The following is a 19,190-nucleotide window of genomic DNA, read 5'->3' on the forward strand; positions in this document are numbered from 1 at the left end:
ACATGTTCTACCATATTCTCAAATTACCTTATAACTTCCCCAGGTAAATATCTGAGAATTAAATAAGAAATACGAAAGGGTCCCAGTGCTATCACTTACATTCTGGTGCACCTAAAATCCCTACCTCAAGTTTAAAGACAGCAGGACAGTAAGGACTTCAAAAGGATAACAATGTTTTTTCAGTCCACATAACCTATAGGCTTCTATTATGAGATACTATTCTTCTAGCCAGGGAAAAGGGTAATTGAAGGGTATATCATAGGCTTCAGCTGTAAAGAGGTTCTTTTCTTTAAAAAGGATTTTTAAAAACCAAGGATAATGACGTTGAAAAGGAGATGGCAGAGTAAAGTTTGTTTTGAAATAAAATGCTCACAGTGTGGGCAACAAATATTCTGTTTGAAAACTGACTGAACATCTTCATATGCCAAAGTTTGAGTTCTCAAAAAGTCATTTTCCTCACTTATATCAGAGAAGCATTCCTCACTACCTCATTTCCCCAATCTCTTAATGCTAGAGTTATTCAGTCTTTAGACTTCTATTTCTACCTCCTACTCCTTCTTCTATCTACTTTCACCTCCCTGGGGATCTCATCTAGTCCCACAGCTTTAAAGACCATTTACGTGCTGACAACTCCCAAACTTGTGTCTATAGGCCAGTCCTGTTTTCTGAACACAGGCTCATGAATTCACCTGTCTACCTGCTCTCTCCACTTGGTTGTCTAGCAGGACTGAACATGGTTTTGGAACCAAGCTCCTGACCTCCCTCCTCAGGCCTGTCCCCAGTTTGTTCCACTGAGTTAATGGCAACAAGGTCCTCCAGTTTCTCAAGCCAAAAACAGTGGCGATATCCTTGATTCTCTTCTTTCTCACATGTCCCACAGAAACCTTATAAGCTGTAGTTTCAAATTACACCCAGGACTCCATGTCTTCTTACTGCTACCCCCACTGCCATTACACTGGTCCACAGCACCATCACCTCTTGCTTGGAATACTCAGCAGCCTGCTTGTGGGGCTCTCTGCTTCCACCCTTGCTGGCTTTGGCCGGATCTCCATAGAGCAGTCAGAATGATCCTTTAGGTTAAAACCTAAGTCAGACCCTATCATTCTTCTGTGTAAAACCCTCTAATGGCTCCCCACTCACTCAGACTAAATGCTGTTTCTAACGTCAGACAGGCTTCTGCCCTGGAGCCTCTGTACTTACTGTTTTCCTTGCCTGAGATGCTCACCAGACTATCTGCATGGCTCAATCCTCAAATCTAGCTTTACTCAACTGTCATCTTCTCAATGAGGCTTTTTCTTGACCACACTATTTAAAAATGCAGTGCTCCAACACCACCGATTTCCAAGTCTTAACTGCTTTATTCTTCTCTTCAGCATGCATTATCTTCTAAAATACTGTATAATTAATTATTTGTTTTGTTCACTGCCACCCTTCAATTAGAATATAAGCTCCTTGAAGGAAGGGATTTTAGTCTGCTTTGTTCATTGGTATATCCCTGGTCCCACAACAATGTCTAGCACATAGTAGGTGCTTTAGAAATACCTGCTGAACAAATGGGAAGAAAGCAGGCTCTCAATACAAGTTTTTGGTGGTGGTGGTGGTGGTGGTGGGACCAGACAAACAAATCACTCTTGAACTCTGGGTATTTTTCAAATGCCTTTGAATAGCTTTTACCTTTTGTATATAGTGCCTATCCCAAGTTCAGAGTAATAGCACCCTTGCATTGGTAATATGCTCTCAAACCATCAGTTACAAAACGGTCCTTAAAGATATTTTGCATTTGGGAGTAAGTGGATGACTTTTTCTTAGGGAGCCATCAGTTTGAATAAAATATCTCTAGTCAGTAGATTCACTTTTTTAAGTATAAATTTTTTCTTAAAATATGCTGTGGAGAGAGGTATTATACCTTCTCAAGACCCCAAGTTCTCCCCAATATCTTTCTTCTAACTTCCGATGTAAAGCTGGGATTGAGCTGGTATAAGCTCCACCTTGATAAAAAGGAAGGGGCACGGAACAGGAGTAGGGTGAGATGAGGGCAGAAAGTGGCGAGTGGACAGCATAGGACCTGTCTTCACAGGAAGGCAAAAACCATCATGAACCTAGGGTAAGGAACTAAGACAGCTCAGCTCAGGGTGACAAAGTATAATAAGAAGGGACGTCTTTGGAGGCTCACATCAGGCAAAAACAACAAAAAAAACAAACTTCTGTGTATGTCAAGGAGAGAAGATTAGAGGAAGGAAGAGTGGGGGACATAATCAGTTCTGCAATCTTGGGCCAAGCAACTGGATGTGGCTCTGATCTCTTCAAGCTGGTGAACAGGCCATAAAAAATGCAGTGAATTTTAACAAGCTTAGTTTTGAAACTTTGAAATTACTCAGCATGACAACTGCTAACAACTTCCATGTATATATATGACAATCTGACAACCATAGAGGAAGAAAAAAAAAAAAAATCAGCCAGAGAGTTCTCATAGATTATCTAGGCCAAATCTCTTATTGTACCTATAGAAAAGTCAAGGCCCAGAGAGAAGTGACTTGTCCACACAGCTAATTGGTGAAAGAGGTAGAACCCAAATTTCAGATTACTCAATCATTCACTGACTGCTTACCTCTGTGCCTGGCAAGCACTTGGTTATCAGGGCCTCCAAACAACATAGTATCCCTAACCTTAAGGAGCTCTGTGTTTAGTGGGGAAAACAAAACAATAATTACAGTGCAGTGTGACAAGTTCCATCACTGAGGTAGGCAGAGGGGATCTGGGGAGCACAGACAAGGTATAGCTGACCTAGAGGAATTCCCACTGGAGCTAACAAACAACTGAAAATCGTAAAACAAAACAAAACTAAAAAGCCATGGCTGACAACTAGATAGAGAAGATAGAGCACTCCAGGCAGAAGGAACAATATATGCAAAGGCCGGTTTGGATGGCGTATCACATACACATGCAGGAGGAGAGGCCAGTCAGGTGGGGAAAGGCTGGAGAAAAAAGCGACAAGGTTCCACCAATGAATTTTAAGCTGTAGACAGATAAGACTAGATATGAGTTTAGACCAATCCTTGGCTGCTAGATTCCTTTTAGAGATCAAGATAATGTTTCTCTTTCCTGATAAATTTTTTGTGCTTTTTACCTGAGTTACCTCTTTGCCTTGGCTGTTAAGAAGCTCAAAGGTGAGTCCATGCTCAACCACAGGAGTCAATTTCTTTTACTACTTTATTATTGACTCTCTCCATCCTCCACCAATGGATTTTAAAATAAAAGGAATGGATGCATATGGTAAAAACCAAACTACACAAAAAGATATGAATGTCCTCAACAAATATTTATTGAGCATGTACTAATATTTTTCTTTTCCCATACTCCTCTCACTACCCTGTTCATCTCTCCCAAAGGACAAAAAACTACTAGTATCTTGTGTACACCTACAGGAGGGGAAAAATATATATATACATACATACACACATGTATGTATATATACATACATGTGTGTAAATATATACACACATATATTCTCTACTATATTTTTCCATATCAGCACATACTTTTTTTTTTAATGGCTGTCAGGAATTCCACTGAACTTATTTATCATAATTTAACTAATGCCCCAGTCATGGATATTAGGTGGGTTCCAGTTTTGGGTTGTTTGTTGTTTTTGCTATTAGAAACAATGCTGCAATGAACGTCCATGTACACGTATTCTGGCACGTATACCTTTATTTCTGGCATGGATACACTTTTGCACATATATTCTTATGGCAAATTCCTAGAAGTAGAAGTGGTGAGTCAAAAGCTATTGACATACAAAATATTGAAAGACAATGACAAATTGTCTTCCAAGAAGGTTGTACCAATTAACTTCCACTCTCAGTATGTGTATGTGTGTGTATCTATGTGTTTTGTACATACAAAAAGCTTTGATGATTACCTTTTACATGTGGGAAGCATGTAACTTAGTAGGAAAAGCTTACATTTTGGAGTCAGACAGCATAGGTTCAAATCTAAGCTCCTACCACTTGCTTAAGGGCATGTCCTTAAGTAAATTAACCAGAATGTGCTGGGAAATACCTACATGCACATACACATATATCATACATACACACTGAGAGTGGACGTATAATTTTACATACATAGTGTAAAAGAATATCTGTTTTCCCATATCCTCACTCAGATTGGATATTATCCAACTTAGAAATTATGACAACCTCGTAGGTGAAAAATGGGATCTTCTTTCGATTAGCATGTTTTTATTTTTATTATGAATAAGGTCAAACACCTTTTCTGATGTTTACTGACCATTTGTATTGCTCTCTGTGTGAACTGCCCGGCCTTATCCTTTGCCCATTTTGATTTCTATGAGCTCTTTGTAAATTAAGAATATTACCCTTTTGTCTTCTACACTGCAAATATTTCCCCCAGTTTGACATCTGTCTTTTGACAAATTCTTACTCAAAGCTAAGATTTAGTATCACCATATTGTTTTGCTGTAAGTTGCTTCAAATTCCAGTATGAAAGTAAGCAGGGTACAATAATAACTGTCACCAATTTATTGTGTATCAATAACAGTAGGCTTGAGTCTGTACATAATTTTCTCATTGAATCTTCACTACTAAGCTATGCAAAAGGTACTATTCTCATTTCTGATTTATAATGCAGAATCCAAGTGTCACAGAGGTTAATCAATTTACTTAGTAGGTCATGTCCTTGAGAGAGTGATGGGAACTTAGGTTTGAACCCATGTTGTCTGGCTCCAAAATGGAAGCTTTTCCTGCTAGGTTACAGGCTCCCACATATAAAAGGTAACCATCAAAGCTTTTAAAGAAGAAACTTTTATGATAAAAGAGATCAGAAACTAAACCATGTAAAACCTGAAAATGTGCTTCATGGGGGGACTCACTGTGTCCAAAAGACAGGCACTATGTAAATGTGGATTAACAAAAAAGTCAATAGTTTTAACGAGAGGAAAGTGAAGCGAAAGGCCATATGGAGGTAAGACATGAATAACACCCTTCTTTTCTCTCTTACTGAATTACCCTTTCCAGAAGCAATTTCTAGCAGAGTCCAAATAAAGAAGTGACTTTGAGTTCTGGGCAGTTCCACAAATACTAAACCAAAACTTCTCAATAATTCTCCCACTTAATCTTCCTGATTAAAATGGATGAGGAGTTGCAAGAGAATGTTCTTTTATTTTTTTTGGGGGGTGGGGGGGCCACGCTGCGCGGCTTGCGCAATCTTAGTTCCCCGACCAAGGATTGAACCCAGGCCCCGGCAGTGAGAGCACAGAGTCCTAACCACTGGACCGTCAGGGAATTCCCAAGAGAATGTTCTTTATATACCTCAACAAGATGGGATGTGGGGTGCTGGTGGCACAGAGAGAGTGTCAGGAGCTGTAATTTTCAAAGAGGAAAATATAATATAGAGGAAAATCATTTTTTCTGGAACTAGATCATATTAGCATGTATTTCCACAGCTCATCCCAGCCTGGAACAGGAGATACCTTGATCAATTGCAGTGGTATACTAAGAACAAATGACATATACCTATTAGTTTGGGATTTTAAGTAAAGGACGGGTTGTCATAGGCAGACCTGAATCTGCCTATATTCTTTGCATCTCTCTCTCTGGGTGCTGTGGCTGGTCGTAGGTCACTGGTGCCTGCCAGATAGGAAAACACTTCATTCACCCTAAGTTTTGTGCATACACATGAGCGCAAACACACACACACACACACACACACACACACACACACACACACACGCTTTCATTAGCCACTAATAAATGTAGCTTCCCTAGGAACAGATTTCAGCCCAAGGTGGTGTCAATTTCTCGCGCACCAAGGAGATGGGGAGAGCTACTGGCACAGAGAGCAGGGGCGATAACAGGTTTATCTGCTGGCCAACACCGCTCAGCTGCTCTGTCATTTCGACAGGATAAAATGGAGGTGAAGGATGGCTATGGAGCTGTCAATATAGACAGGGTGGATGTGGTGGCCCCACTGCAGAGAACAACCTCTAAGGCAGGACCCAGGAAGAGCAGAACATACGCACGCACACGCACACACATTAAAGGAATCCACAAGGCGCAGGGAGGGGAAGGTCACGCAAATCTACACTTTGAAGTCACTAGGTAAGGAGGCAGGGGTCTTGGTGGAGAATTAGAGAGCCAGTATTGAAACTGTATGCCAGTGTGAGTCCTTTCCTGCTGGGTGCCTTGCTCAATAGTCAGACAACTGACTGCCTCAGACACTAATTAGTGAAACTGCCTAGAGGAGTGGTTCTGGCCCATTCTTCCCCCAGCTCTTCAGGGCCTCTCCAGAGTGATTAGCAATGGGTTAGACCCCCCTGGATATATGCAATGGGGGCTAAAAGTTTGATTCTCTAGGGTCAATCAGAATTCTGTAATTTTCAGAGCGGAAAGGAGAATTAGAAATCTTTGTTTCAACTCCTCTGAGATTTCGAGTATAGAAACAAAAGCCCTGATAAAGGATGTGATTTGCTGCTTCCAGTCAAAAGTACCTTTCTAGGCCACTGAAATCTAGATCTGCAATTTGTCCCCCCCACTCCTTATTTTTTCCTTTTTAAAATCATGACAAACACTTTTGAGAATCTGATGAACCCTTATGCATGCTATTCCCTCCCGTATATATAGATACAAATGCCACATTTCCATGAAGTTTCAGAGCGTTCCCATCTCTTAGGGATGGCCAAGATCTAGTATACCCAGATCAGAGGTCTTTCCAGAATGGCACAACCAGACTGTGGCAATCACTCTAACCAGCCTCCTGCAGTATGTGCCACTTTTGTAAAGAATGAGATGGAAGTGCATTTCCCATCCTCATCCTTAAAAAAGTATGGTCCAAATCCCAATAGGCTGACGTCACCTCTCTCTGTGAGGAGAGTTATTCATCCAGACGGGCCTATAAACAACTAGGCCTATCAGTGTCCTACTGCTGAGAGGTACACTGAGAGGACTAACTCCAGGGACCTCCTCCAGAAACGCTAAGTGAATTAATTAATTATGTGGGGCTTCAGGATCAGACAGACTTGGATTCAAATCTTGCCTCTGACACTCACTAGCTGGTTAAGCTAAACCACTGGCATACTGTTTAATCTCTGAGCCTCAGTTCTCTTATTTGTAAAATGCGGCTGTCCCTTCTATTAAATCCATTGTATCAAATGAGATATGTACACAGTAGGCACTCAACAGACATTAGTTTGAGATCTGTTGCATTGAAAAAGAGCATCACAAGAGATTCTCTCACTGAGGCACCTGCCAGAGATCACCACCTCACTCCTTCCGTACTGCATCCTGATCACATGTTGGCAACTGAACCTGTTTCAGTCGGCCTGGGCTATTCTAACTAGCCCCTGCTGAGATAAATAGGAACTTAGATGGCTTGACTTTCTCAGCTGGTAGGGCTATTTTCTACAACTCGAGATTTGTTCTAACTCTAAAATGGAACAAGGCCAACTTCACTCAGAATCTTTAATCCCACAATAAATTAAAATAAAGACCTTATGTGTGGTTGCCTATAAAGCCAAACAATACAAGATTCTGGGAGACCTGCAAACAGCCCTGAGGTGGGCAGTGGCTATTTATCAGTAAGCTGAAGGACACAGCACATCTAAGCAGAGATGGTCCTTGCCTTTTGATCTTGCTGCAAGAACTGAAAACACAACACATGATCTGCAGAGGAAATGAAAAAGACACTCTCCTTTATGAGTTTTATAACCACAGGACAAGTAATTACAGGGCTGGTACATACACCAGCCATTCCTTTACTCAAACTTCTGAGTACCTACTGTGTGCCAGGCAATGTACTAAGTACTGGGACCGTAGAGATGAAAGAAGATGGCCCACTCTAGAGAAGCTCATCCTCATCATCTTATGGGCAAGGCCGGAGGTGTTACACTGGCAAGTAAATGTCTGTGAGCTCACAACCCCAAGTTTTCTATGGCAAAGCTGGTAGGCAGAAGCTAGAATTTTGGGTTCTAGGAGCACATTTAATTCTTGAAGCACATATTTGGACCACATTCTCGAATTCTGGGACAAATGGACTACTATTTATATTAGCAAGTCTCCCAAGGTGAGGACTGGGGTGGAGGTAGGGAACAGAGGGAAGAAGGTGACAAGGTGCACAGTAATAATCCCCAAATGTGACTTCCTCATCCTTCTGTGCCTCTGGATTTCAGAGGTGTCCCACTTGCATCTCTGTTGGAGTTTTGGTCCCATGAGGCAGGGGAAGATTATATTTACCAGAAAGGAAAAGGAGGCATTAACCAGCTGAGCTGGGCCACAGGACTATCTTTGGGACAGGAACTGACACTGATTTATTCATTTATTCATCAGATAGAATCCTACAACATATAAGATACAGTGTTTGGGGACTGAGACAATCAGACAATCCTGCCCGCTAGGTGACTGAGGTATATACTATGTCTAAAATTACTTGACAGAAAGTGACAGTGAATGGGGAAGGGGCAGAAACTACTAATGAGGCAAATACTCTTCCAGTGAGGATATCTGGCAAGGCTGGTAGGCAAGACGGCCCTTGAGCGGAGCCTTGAAGAACAGAAGCAGGTAAGAGAAGAGCCTCGGCAGGAGAAGGGGCAACGGGAACAACATTATTCCAAACAGATGGACAAGCGTGAAGCAAAGGCATTAAGTTGAAACGTACAGGGTACAGGCAATGAACTGGGAGGAGACCAGTGTGGTGGGAGGGGAGGGGGACAAAAGGTGATTAGGTTGGAAAGGTGGGGAAGGGGTGCAGATAATGGATAAATGTACATGCTGGACTATGGAAAGTGGACCCTAACCAACACCCCAATGGCCTGGCATTTAAATACTGGCCCAGCATGGCTCATTGGGGAATGAATTCAGGGCAGATCTGCCCACCCAGCTTCAGAGCCTGCACCTCCTTCCAGCAGCCCAAATGGTTAAGAAAGATATGGGTCAGCCAGAGTTCTATTCTTAGGATGGAAATGGTCCCTGTACTTCAACCAGCAGGCCCATGTCATGGCAAGATCTTGCAGGGCCACTTTAAAATTCAAGGCCATGCTGAAGAGCTGCCTTTGTTTAAGGCCATTAGCTCTTTTGTTTTAATGAAATCACACAGAAGTGATCTTCCCTCATTTCTAAAATGAAAGCCATCTCTGTTTTATTGCTGAACCTTGCTGCCCACCTCCCCCTGAGCTCCCCCAGATGGAGAGACATCCTGCTTTCTGGTAAGACTCTAGATGCAAACAGGATGTTTAAAATACCCTAATTAGATCGATCTTGACTTCAGCACTGGTGTGTTGGAATACAGATTAATCTGTTCCATGCCTGGCACTGGCAGCTGAAGCAGCAGGAGGCCCTGTCAAATAAAGCCATAACATCACACTGCTCTGCCTTTATTATTATTTTTTCCCTTTTTACATTTCATTATAATGGACATCTGCCTAGCAGGGGATGTGGTAACCCAAGAAGAGTCATGCATGTGCACTCAGCCACTCCAGGTGAATATTGATGCAAGTCAAACACTCTTTTCAAGACAGATGGATCTGTGTTAAGCATCTATATATAGTCTCTTTTAACACATACACAAAATACATATATTCCTATTCTTCACAAACATTTACTGAACCCTGGCAGGCACTGGGCTAGAGACTGGGGACATAAAGAGGCAAAATTTATTGTAAACCTATTATGTGCCTATGTGTGCTCTGCATGTATTACTTTATTTAATTCTCACAACAATCCTCTGAACCATGTTTATTATCCTCCCCATTTTACAGATAAGAGACTAGAGACTCAGCTAGGAAAAGAACTTTGCCTCCCAGGGTTTCACAGCTAATTAGAAAGTAACCTCATTAGTTCCACTATAATAAAACTTGATTATTTTCCTCAAGAGTTAAAAAATACCCAATAAGCATATTAAAAAAGCATTCAGCCTCAGTAGTAATACAAATAAAATCATGAGATAGTTTCATTTGATAAAAGTTTTCAAAATACCTGACGCCTGGAAGGCTGTGGGGAGCTCCCGTAAACTCTCCTACACTGCTGGCCCTGTGAGTACTGATGATGCAGTACTGAAACCGCTTTTGCTATGTGAACCTCCCCAACAGATGGTAAGCTCCTCCAAGGCATGGTCCATCTTATTCACTGACACACCTCAGTGTCTAGCCTTGTGCCAGACATTCAACTAATACTGAATTTGACATCCTAACTAAACAGCGTGGTAAGCGAGATGTGAACTTGGAATACAAATGATGAGACCCCTGAAGGCCATTTTTCCAAAAAGTAGTTTTTAGTATGTTTGTTGTTTGCAATTTTGAATGCATTTTCCATTGAAACAGGCCCACTGAAACCCATTTAACCTGAAATACAGCCAAAATTAATTCAGTATTCTCATTTTTCAGTTGCAGTGAGATTCTACAAAGTGTCTAAGCATCTACTGGGTACAAAGCAATATGACAGGTGTTGCTTTTTAAAAATTTAGTTCCACTTCCCCATGGAATTTCTTTCCTTCCTTTCGGAGTTCCAGTAGCACTATGGATTTAAGAAAGTGTTTAAGTGCTAGCTTAACTAATTTACGGATTTGAATCTGTGGGAAAATGGGCCTTACAGCAAGAAAGGGAGATGTATGCCCAAGAAATGCTTCTTTCTGCTACACAATTATTCTCCAAGAACTCAGAGTGAAACAAAAACAAAAACAGAGGGATGTGGCATCTAATTCTCCCAACTCAGGGCTTGAGCTGAAAGCATGAAGTTCCCTAGAAGTCTAATGTTTATATATCAGGGAAGGCCCATATCTTAGATGGGCTGAAGGAGAGGTCCATGGAACTCTAAGTGTCTGCCACGTGCGTACGCAACTGTCTCCTTGGAAAATGATTCCAATCTGTAGTTTTCTATGGCTCCTACAAGGTGCTTTGTCAGTGAAACCAACCCTATCACTCCAGCAGAGGCAGTGTGGATTGGGGAATGATACTGGTTCTGGGGAGTACCACTCTGAGATGGCCTAGACAAGCGCTGCCCAAGAAAGGTGTTCTATACCAAGTGGTAGCATCCTGACTGGTAGAGACTGCCAGCTACCTACCCAATTTCTCTTCTTATTTCTTACTAATAGAACCTATATTTACTTGGTAATATGCCCAGCTTAAAAAAACAAACAATAACAAACAAACCACCACTTCCCTTATAGCTAGGTATGACTGTGTGACTAACTTTGGGTCAAGACTTAAGATGAACTGGTATTTGGGACTTCCAGGAACGGCCACGACCCCTTCTGCCCTGCTCCCTTCCCCTTTTGCTCTTCTGTGGATTCGAATGTAGACATAGTAACTAAAACTCTAGGAACCATCTAAGACCATGAGGCAATCCTGAAAACGGAAGCCAGGCATTTTATAGGTGCCTGGGGCGCATTAACAAGCAAGCAAACATCCCTGGCCCTGTGATAAGGAAGAGAATGACAGAAGGAAGCTGGGCTCGGGCTGACACTGTGAAAGTGCCAGTCCAGTCCTGCTGACCTCTGGGCTGACTTTACATGAGACAGAAATAAACCTCAATGTGTTCTATTTTGTTTAAACCACTGTGATTTCGAGTCTCTGTTACTAGCAACCAACTGCAATTCCTAACTGATATACTAATTCAGTAAGTTCTTTTCCAGGAAGTCCAAAGACAGACTGCATCCTGAGAGTCAGGTATTTACCCCAAGAAAGCTGAGTGTGCAGTCTCACTCATTTTTGGAACCAGCCACACATCCCAGTGGGGAAAATCCTAGAACCAGGAGTAACTGCTGGTGAAAGGTACATTCCCCTCTTTTCATCTGTCTTGAAGGATCTCCTCAGGACACTTTTCCATTATATTCTGGAGAACCTGGCTGGAAGGACTGATACAACTTTTTTTTTTTTTTAATTAAAAAAGTTAACCCTCATCCTTGTAATGGCAGAAACGCATGCCTGGAGTTTCAGCACCTTTGTTTCCTCTCTGCATTCCCAGCAATACTCACATAAGCAGCACTCACACCCAGCAGTATTTTGAAGAACTGGTATGAGACGGCTCAGATGCGTGGTTTCTGACTCACCAGCCAGAGTCCTTTAGTGAGCCCCCCTGATGAAGCCACCTGAATGTCAGGTGTGGCTGGTTAGAGTTTACTTTCCTTTAGCACATCACTTAGGAGTATTTCATCTAAATTAAACTGACTCTGTGGCCTAGAAGCTCTTTCAGGTTTAAAAAGGTAAATTATACAGTTACCACTCCTCTCCCCACCCACGCCCTACAAAAAACATTAAAAAATCTTTAGATCCTAAAATGAGACAATCACTATGAGTATTTGTAATGTGGCTTTATTTTTTTAAAGAGTCCTTTTCAATGGTTAGCTTACTGTATTCTCAAATAAGCCTAAAAGGTTAGGAAAGCACAGCAGAACCCTGTCATAACATGGATTTGGATATACTTGAGGTTAAACCTAAGTGCCAGAATTCTCCCACATTCTCCCCTTCCTCAGTGATTTCTTCGCTATTCCAATTTCCCACTTTCCAAGTATCAACCTGCCTTGGCTCAGGAGAGCTGATCATCACAGCCCCAAAGCAAGGGAGGTATTTTCACACTCCTCTGAAAGCCATCCCTGGATGCCTGCTTCAGATCAGAAATTCAGTTTAGGGGGAACAAAAAAGAAAGAAAGAAAAACCTGTTTCCAGGGCCTTCAGGGAATGATCTAAACCTACCTCTGCACGACTTCCATCTTATTCACCAGTCCTGCCTTTGCACTCTTCAAACAGCCACCGCTCCAACTCCTATTCTTCCCACATTTAGCAGTAAAGTCCTCTTTTAAGCTGCTGCAGCCTCACCAACTGTTGGGCTCCACACACTCTTCCTTCAGACTCCAGGGCTTCGCTGATTTCCACAGAAACCAGAAAAACCTGCTCGCAGACCCAAGGTGGCCTTATGTTCATTTTCTTGAAGTCTGACTTCTTAACCCTTTTTCCATCAGCCAGTAATACAGCAGTGAAAGTACAGAAGGAATTTCAGTGCTGCACTAACACAGTTCTTTCATTTCCATTGTGAGACTAACGAACTAAACCATTCTATAATCTTGCACACACAAAAACTACCGGGAAAACACGCAGTCATCTCTGCGAAGTTGCTTCAGGATCATATTCTAACACGTATTAGACTCATAATAGGGAGGAGATAAAGGAACCTGGCTAATCCTAAAAAACACACGGCATCTGGGAAGACAGAGTCCATATTGTGTTTTACGAACAAGATATAATCAACAATTAGCAGATATACGGAGTACTTTGCCATCATCATTTTCTCACAAGCTAATTTTTCCATATACTCAGTGCAACCATTTTACAGTTGTACAAATAAAGAACTAAGGGTCTGAGGGATTTACGTGCCTTTCCCGACGGGTCTTCCTCCCTTCTTCCCTCCCTCCCTTCCTTTCTTCCTTCCTTCCCTCCCTCCCTTCCTTCCTTTCTTCCTTCCTTTCTCTCTCTCTCTCTCTTCTTTTTTGCCTGCTCAGCTTGTGGGATCTCAGTTCCCGAACCAGGGACTGAACCCGGGCCACGGCAGTGAAACCCGAAGTCCTAACCACTAGGCCACAAGGGAACTCCCCAATGGGTCTTTCTTAAGAGGAAAAAAACCATTTATTAGTGTTACATGCCAGGTTACTGTGCTAGGTGCTTCACATACTCTTTCTCATTCTATGTTCATGACCACACTTGGAGTGAATTATTCTCCCCATTTTACAGATGAGAAAAAGTAAGGCCCAGAGAGGTTATATGTTTTATCCAAGTTCTCAGAGCAAGTAAGAGCCAGAGGCTGATCTGACCAGTTTTCTCTCCACTGCCCCAAATCTGCCTTTTTAGTGGTAAACTAAATTTACTAGCACCCAAATTTCTGGGGTACTTCTTAGAAAACTGAGCTGTAAAAAATAAGCAGGGAGCCCGTTTTGAACATAGCTATAAATTGAATGTCAATGTCGCTTGCTTTATACAAAGCAGATGGTTTCTGGAAAAAACTGACTTCGAAGTAATTTCTCTGAAACAAATCCTACTTGTTTACCACTGTGGAATCCAAGATGCATTCCCAAAGAAAGAATTCCCCAGCCTGCTTCATCATCACTGTCCCTGCTGGCAGTGGTATCCCAGAACTCCCCTCAGCCTGGCTTCTTGCTTTCCCTTGCTCAGTGAGACACCCCCACGAGGACTACAGGAAGTCTTCCTGCTCCTGGAAAGCCTCTGACCTCACCCTGGTAGCTCCTGGAAACTGTGTGTAAGATAGTAGCACACATGTTGGCACAGGGATTGGAAAACTGAGATTTTATTCTCCAGCATGACATGAATAAGTACAGTAATAATCAGAAAGGCACTCTTCCTTTCTGGCACCATTAGGTATTCAACAAATAATGGCTGAAGAAAACTTTAGAGTGAATGAACTCATGGAAGACGTCAGTCGAGGATTTCTTTGAAAGGCCACCTTACAAAGGTTTTCACAGACTTCCTAAATGACTCCTAGCTCTGGGCAAACACCTCAAGATGACCTCCTAAGTCATCAAGCTATGCTCAGATGTGGGCACCTCTCATTTTAAAGCTTAATCCTGAATTTACTACTTGCAAAATGTCTTCTGTAGCCTGGAACTTTGACAGAGATAAGACATGCTGGGAATACACATTTCCAGAATTCTTAAATAAAGGCCATGTTGGAAGGAGAAGGGAAGAGGGCTAACATTTGTTAAGCACCTACTATATGCCACAATGAATCTGAGAGATAACTTACTGAGCTCACTGGGCAGGATGTGGGTCTCCTTCTACCACTGTTTTATTGCTTCAGGGCACGTCTCATGCTTCTGTTGCACAGTTTTGTTGCTAAGCAAACCTGCTTTCTTGAGTGATCAAGGGGTCGCCTATACTTTTTCTCTACTTACAGTCCCCTAGTGGGATTAACTATTTAATCACCTCCTTTGTCCCTTCACCCTGTCCCTGTCAGTTTTATAGATCCCTGCTACTCAGTGTGGTCAGAGGACCAGCAGCAGCGGCACCACCTGGGGCTGGTTATCAATACACAACTTCAGGCCTCACCCTAGACCTACTGGAGCAGACTGTGTTTTTAAAAGATCCCCAGGTAGTCTGTTGGCAATATAAACACTGAGAAGCACTGTTGAAGATGCAGTATATCTGAGATCAATGAAGTTAACTAATGTGCCTAATGTGATATTGTGATTTATAATGAGAACTATTATATTTGGTCCTTGTCTCCATTTCTGGCAAAGAGCTCCTAAAACCCTTGGAATTTTCTAAGTGATGAAAGCTACAACGGTGTCTCTTGTTACGTTAATGTTATGTTGCTAGGAGAACCAACCAAGAGATTAGAGTGATTGGAGGACTGCAACTTTCAGTCCCAACCCCAGATCTGGGAGGGGAGAGGGGCTAATAGATCGAATCAATCACTAATGGCCAATGATTTAATCAATCACGCCTATGTAATGAAGGCTCCATAAAAACCCCAAAAGGATGGGGTGTGGAGAGCTATCGAGGTGCTGGGAGAGCGGCGTGCCTACAGGGGGGGCATGGAGGTTCTGCACCCTATCCCCATGCCTTGCCCTATTCATATCTTACATTTGGCTGTTCCTGAGTTATATCTTTTTATAATATACCGGTAAGTAAAGTGTTTCTCTGAGTTCTGTGAGCTGCACAGAACCCAAGGAGCAGGTCTTGGAAACTTCTGGTTTATAACCAATTAATTGATCAGAAGTACTGATAACAACCTGGGCTTTCGAATGGTGTCCAAAAGGAGTGGGAGTGGGGCAGTTGTAGGACTGAGCCCTCAACCTGTGGAAAATGCTCCTTTCTCCAGGTCTATAATGTCAGAATTGTACTGAATTCTAAGACAGCCTGCTGATGTTCGAGAACTATTTGTTGGTATGCAGAAACCACCCTCACCTTCACGTTGGAAACTGAGTCTCAGAACACCTAATTTAGTTACACAACTGGTATAAGCTGGGATTTGAACTCCAGTCTGCATGTTCTATACGATTTTCCCCCTACACTATTAAGAACTATGCAAAGCTTACAGCTTAGAAAAACACATCTAACTTAGTATAAAACATATAGAAAAAACTTTATAACAAGATTCATTATTTCAAAAATTTAGGTTGATGTTATAAAAAATGTTCACATCCCACATTACAAATATGCCCCCCCCCGCCAAATTCACATCTTACATAATACAAAAAAACTTGGTAATAGAGCTTTTCTGTCCTGCCTTGCCAGTATTATAAAATTTCCTGTTTTATTTCTAGAAATAACTAAAGGTTGCTTTGGTGATGATTAAAAGTCATTTAACTCTGGTTTTCAGTTGTCTCTTTAAGAGACTAAAGCATAGGATCAAGAACATAGGCTTTAGGTTCTAGCAGACATTAATTTAATCTGTGCACGATTTGAGAAAGTGCTTAACTTCTTGGGGGCTGTTTCCTCAGTAATAAACCAGGCTAATGATACTCCACAAAGGGCTGATGTTAGGGATAATGACATCATGGATATATTGGAACCCAGCAAATACTCAATAAATGTGAGACACCACCACAGCCATCATTGTCAACAGTAACCTCAGACTGGCTGGCACATCATCAGGAAAATCAGCCTGCTAACGAGAAAAGCAAACACTGTTATCCCACGAGTTTGCCAGCCAGCAGGCATACTTAACAGAGACATGACTTATTAGTAATCGATACTTTTAAGAAAGTTGTAGGCATGTTTTTAGTGATCATCAAAATGATACGCTTAATTTATTTTATGGTAACCCTGCAGCAAATATGGAACAAATTAACCATCATTTGCTTTCTACGTTGGAGCCAGAGACAAGGAAGAAAAGTGTTACAAGGAAACAATTGTAAGGAATGTAGAAGAGACAAGGGAAAAACACTGAATGTAATACACACCACAACCATATTGTACGTGTGCATAATCTTATAGTATATAAAAACACTTCCCCATACACCATCTTATCCAATTCTCACACACTGTGAAATATTATTATCTCCCTCTTTAAGGGTGGGGAAACTGAGGTTCGGAGAGTAAATGACTTACCGAAGTCACAGAGCCTATGGTAGAAACACAAATCCAAACCTTCTGAACCCAGCCCAGGGCTCCTTTCTAATAGGCTACTTAAGGGATTTAAAGCTACTACTGGCAAACAGAGGTGCTCAGCTGCAGAAAATCACCCCATGATGGTTACAGCAAGGTTCTCCAACTGCATCCCCAGGGTGACCTCCCCAGCTCAACACATAGATCCTTTAATAAACCTGAATCTTAAAGAGAAAAGAGATGCTTCACTTTAACCTGATACCTGAGAATAATTTGTTTGGGGATCCTTTGTTTGGCTACCAGAAGAGAGTAGTCAACATCTTTTCAACCTCCTTCTTATGCTAATTATATTTCATCAGCATCTGGACACCCATAAGCAAAATCAATCTGACTATAAAAGCAAGCCAAAGACATTTTCTTACCATAAGAGAAACAAACAAGTAAGATTGCAACATGATTAAATACACAGAGCACTTCCCCAGCAACCTGCAAGCTGCTGTGTATAAAAATCACATCCAATATCACAAAAGTCCAGGAAGGTGGACACTAACAAATATCTCACACATGTAACTGTATTCTTTATGAGCAGTGAAATGTATACAGGTTTATTTTCAGTTTATCTCCTTCTACCTTATATCTACTGTTAGATGCCAACATGTCTAACACATTAAAATATTCACACATTAAAAAAAAAATTTGAAAGGCATCTTCACTTCCCTTATACTATAACCAAGTGAACTCAGACATATTAGCCTTCAGTCCACACCTCCTTTCCTTACCATCCTGAAGTCCCAGCACATTAACAATACTTGGAAGAGGCAACATCACTATCCAAGCGCAGCTTACCTTTCCAAACTGCTATCACCTCTACAACCTAATCATTTAACCTGAAATCTATCCTGCCTTCTAAAAATATACAGTCCAGTTTCCTAATTGTATTGAAAGACTCATCCCTGTCAAATATGCCCAAGACACACTGAGTAAAAACAGCAGGTTACAAAACAGCATATACACCATGGATCCACTTATACAAAATTATATGCACATATATCCAACCCCCACCCATAACACAGATGTTTGAATGGGTAGTGTCCACGATGTTTCTAGTCATTAACTCTGGGTGGTGAGATTGGGGGTGATTTTAACCTTCCCACCCTTCTTTTCCACAATGCTTGACTTTTCTACATTAGGTTAGTTATTCACACTCAGACAAAGCAATAAAGATATTTTTAACAAGGCTTCCCCTAAGACCCGCCATGTCAACAATCTTCTCTTGGCCCAGAGAGAAAGTAAAAAGTATGCTTGCCAAGGCTTATGCTCTGAGCATTCTGGCTAGTGGGTCTCAGCACTAGCTGAGCAACAGGCTCTGGAGCTTTTAAAAAATACAGATGTTTGGCGTTCCGATGCTCAGAATTCCTGGAGGTGGGGCCCAGGCATGGGTATTCTGTCAAAGCTCTTCAACTGATAATCATCAGTGAGGGTTGAAAACTATGGATTCATGTCTCATTCTCAAGGGGGCCAACAGAGGGAGAAAATAGGCCAGAGTGCTGAGTAAAGTGTTTAAAGGCAGGCAACTGCAAAGTAAGCAGATGGGAATGTTTAGGAACAGAAATTGAAGCCTGAAGCAGTGCTGAGCTTCAGGCCTGAGAGGCCACTGAGAAGAGAGTAGACTATCAGTGGACAGATACACCCTAAAGTCGGAAGCCAAGAAGAGGTGAACAAAGTGTGGCAGGGCAAAATGTTTGGAATTGAGAGAGTTTATGCAGTACTGGGTGCAGGACTACTGATGACTTAAAAGAAATCAAATACGAAAAGACACCAAGCAGTTTAAATTAGGCCCACTACTACTAAGCAACACTGATTTATGATTAAAAGAAGAATTAGAAGAGTGCTGCATATGATTTAATTTTCAGAAACCTTGGAAAAATCTTAGCTTAAAATCCTAGTAAGGCCATGCACTAGCTGTGTCTTCAGAAAATGACAACTTCTTTATACCTCAGTGTTCTCACCTGTAAAATGTAGGTAATAATCCATGGCTCACAGGGTTCTTGTGAGGATTAGGTGAAATGATATAGTGAATGCTTTCACCTGATAGGTTTTTGCTTATCAGAGTACTCAACAAAAA

At 41.7% G+C, this 19,190-nt stretch overlaps 1 protein-coding gene across 1 annotated transcript in view; it reads right to left on the minus strand.

Moving 5' to 3' along the window:
• CTNNBL1 (catenin beta like 1) overlaps nucleotides 1-19,190 on the minus strand; it is a 172,778-nt gene that overhangs the window by 34,978 nt on the left and 118,610 nt on the right. The window lies entirely within an intron of this gene.

This window comes from Aethalodelphis obliquidens, unplaced genomic scaffold (assembly GCF_003676395.1).
Source record: "Aethalodelphis obliquidens isolate GAN/ISIS:26980383/991018 unplaced genomic scaffold, ASM367639v1 scaffold42, whole genome shotgun sequence".
NCBI classification, from domain to species: domain Eukaryota; kingdom Metazoa; phylum Chordata; class Mammalia; order Artiodactyla; family Delphinidae; genus Aethalodelphis; species Aethalodelphis obliquidens.